This window comes from Meles meles, chromosome 11, assembly GCF_922984935.1.
Source record: "Meles meles chromosome 11, mMelMel3.1 paternal haplotype, whole genome shotgun sequence".
Taxonomy (NCBI): Eukaryota; Metazoa; Chordata; class Mammalia; order Carnivora; family Mustelidae; genus Meles; species Meles meles.
In genome coordinates, this window is record NC_060076.1 from 80,051,922 (window position 1) to 80,055,545 (window position 3,624).

The window sequence follows — 3,624 nt, forward strand, 5'->3', positions numbered from 1 at the left end:
ACAGGAAATTGCCCTTATTCTCTGGAAATTGTCACTATTTGGAGGTAAAGAGCATAGTGTCTCCAGCTTATCCTTAAATGGTTCTGGGGGAAAAAAAAGTATAGATAAAGGAGTGCCTACCATAGCATATGAAGCTAAATGTTAATAATTGATGAATGTAGATCAAGCAAATACAAGAGCTCTTTGTACTAATCTTGCAACTTCCCTGTAAGTTTGAAATCAGATCTCTCTACATCTATACATCGACAACTAGATAGATAAATAAAATAAACCACATAAATTCAAAATGCATTCATTACCCAGGGCATCAACCTAAAATCCAGCCTATTCCTCGGGTGTTCTCAAGCAATCTGTAACGAAACAAGGCTAGGATAACCTACGGTGACCAGGTCAGCAGGCTAATTAGTCTGTCTACATTTCTACTAGCTTAAATTATGTTTCACTTGAATAAAACGTATCAGACTTCCTTAAACTTAGTACTGATGACTTACACGCTTAAACACTCAAAATACAAATTCCATACTCTTCCCCCCCAGTGAGGCCCAAGGTTGTCAATGTTCTCGCGCCCTAACAAGTAAGCAAGGCTACTTGGTATAATCCAATTGTAGAACTTCTGTATACATAAACTTTTTCTATTATGCCCAGTTCCCTACTTTCCTAGAAAATCCAATTTACATCCCCAGGGTGCCAGATACCACAAATACCATGCTCTTGTTTTTGTCACATCAAATGAACCATTTTATTCTTTACCCTTCTTAAAAAGAAATTCAATAAATCTTTGCTCGCCGTTGGCTTTTCTGTCTCTTCCCCAGCACCTCCTTCTGTGATTAAGCTTTTCCATCCACTCTGGAATAATCCAGGGGTAATTAGAACTTCTTACCTTCTTTAGCCCAACAGGAGCCAATTTATCACAAACTGCCATGAATTCCGAATCTAAATTACCAAGAGTCCAATTACCGACGGAGGCAAGGAATCTTCTTTCCAATTACAGTGATTGATTTCTTCCCAAACCCAGTAGCATTTCACTTTTTAATTATGTTCATTCTGATCAAATGTGAGAAAATTCTTCCTCATTTTATTTTCCTTCCAAAGACCACGTTACAACAAACATTAATCACGAAGTGATACAAGGCCAGACCTGCTAATGCCTTCAGCGGAAATGAACATCTAATCTCTCAGTGGTTCTTGTCCATTGTATGGGTCTTAGTGGTTCCTTCAGCTCCCAACTGGGGGAAAAGGAATAATTATTTGTTACATCACCTAGTTCACCAAAGGGCTTGTCAAACCTTCCAGCATTGGCTAAATGGTGATGAAGGCTCATTGGACAGATAAACACAGACCAGGGGGAATGAAGACTTGGGGACAGAACACAATTTGTTTCTTGTGCAAAGAACAGAACCACTGTGTTGGGAGACCAAGTAGTGTGTGGAGGTAAACATAAGGAATATGGGGGCACCTGGGTGGCTCAGTGGGTTAAGGCGCTGCCTTCGGCTCAGGTCATGATCTCAGGGTCCTGGGATCGAGTCCTGCATCGGGCTCTCTGCTTGGCGGGGAACCTGCTTCCTCCTCTCTCTCTGCCTGCCTCTCTGCCTACTTGTGATCTCTCTCTGTCAAACAAATAAATAAAATCTCAAAAAAAAAAAAAAAGGAAGGAATATGGAAACAATTTTGTTTTTTCTCACTCAAGCAGCATTAGAATGACTATGTACTGGGAAGAATTTTGAAGGAGAAAAATAAAACCTCAAATTCAGTTTGCGGGGGGTTAGCGGGGGAGTAGAATTTGGGAGTATCTGGAGGAATGTGAGGCCGTTGTGCCTTACAGACTCCCCAAGGCCTGAAAGACACTGATTTTGTCTGCTCTGCTTATCTTCAAGGGAAGGCTGGCTGGTTCTGGCTCTCGCAGCCTGCTGACCCGGGAGTCTGCATCCTTATCGTCCCTCACACTTCTCTCCCTGTGGTCAGCAGACTGGCATCAGTTCATTCACCTGCGACACACAAAGGCCAAGGTTTTCACTTGCCAAGCATCTTCCAGCAATCTGTGTCCCAACAAGTGACTACCCTTTGTACTTGTACGGACACCGTCCACTGACCATTTTCACAGATTTGTAATGATGAGTCAGGAGCTCTCCAAGACTTTAAATAACCCTGTTCAACCACAACCACAGAGTCCTAGTTGACCATTGTAGTGGAAACTGAAATTGTATCGTATACTCAGGTTTTAAAAATTTTTTAAAAAATCCATATCTGTTAAGATTATAGGTCTGCCTCTATTCCAGGTTCAGTTTGTGAAACGCAGGAAGACCAATACAAACTGCATTAGACTTCTCATTCCTTGAACAGATAACTATTGAGTACCCTTGAAGGGCAAGGATGCCAGGTACCAGAAGTGGCGAAACAAGGCTCCTTCCATGATGCTCTAAGGGGAGGGGCAGAGAAGCAGATACCTTGGTAGGGAATGCAGGCCTGTGAGGGGCAAAAGGGTCAACCTGTAAGAACATAATTCCGGGGGCACCTGGGTGGCTCAGTGGGTTAAAGACTCTGCCTTTGGCTCGGGTCATGGTCCCAGGGTCCTGGGATGGAGCCCTGCATCAGGGTCTCTGCTCAGCAGGGAGACTGCTTCCTCCTCTCTCTGCCTGCTTCTTTGCCTACTTGTGATCTCTGTCTGTCATATAAGATCTTAAGAAAAAAAAAAAAACTAAAAAAACAAAAAACACCATTCCGATGGAGACACAAATAAGGCAGGAACTCCATGTCCACTAGCTGTGCAAGGGAGCGGGGTCGGGGGAGACCAGGCTGCAGAAATAATCTGCCGAGGGTAGACATCAGAGCAGACCCTGGAGACAGGAATGGAAGTAAGTGGAAGTTTGAGACTTGGGGTCGGTACAAAACACAGGGTCTTGCAACCACCAGGAAAGGATGAGAAAAGTGAGGTCGACTCTGAGCACTGTTTCATGTAAACACTGAGGAGGATTCCATGGACCGGCTGGATCTGCTATATAAATATTTATTGTAGTTATTATTCATATCCTGCCTTGACTCCTTGTTTGAAGCCCTTAAACATCTCTGGGACAAGTGGGGAAGTTACTTCAATCCTTTTTACAGATGAGAACGAAGACAAGGGAAGCGTAGCCCTGACCAGGGGAATGCAAATAACCCAATTAATTGATGCTGAGCTGGAATAAGAGATCAGCACAGTCCTTGTTACATAATCCAACAAAATAGAGAGATAGCTCAGAAGTGTCCTATGGGCATGTTTCTGGCCTTTGTGGGACAGAGTTCAAAGACCTTTACACCATGAGCTGTGCTGGAAGGTGGTTTCTCGATAATGTCCATTCCAAGAGCCAATGGAAAGCCACCATGGTATACTGAGTTGTTAAAAAAAATGGATGCCCAGGACTCAAGACTTACACCTTTGGTGGAACTAAATTACCCTTATCAGATGCTACTTTCAGACTCAAGTTTTTCCATCACAAAGTTTTTAACAGAATAATCTGTTTAAAAGCAGGTGAAGTGGGGTGCCTGGCTAGCTCAGTCAATAGAGCACATGACTCTTCATCTCTCCAGGTTGTAAGTTCAAGCCCCACACTGGCTGTAGAGGTTTCTTAACATACACACATACATTAA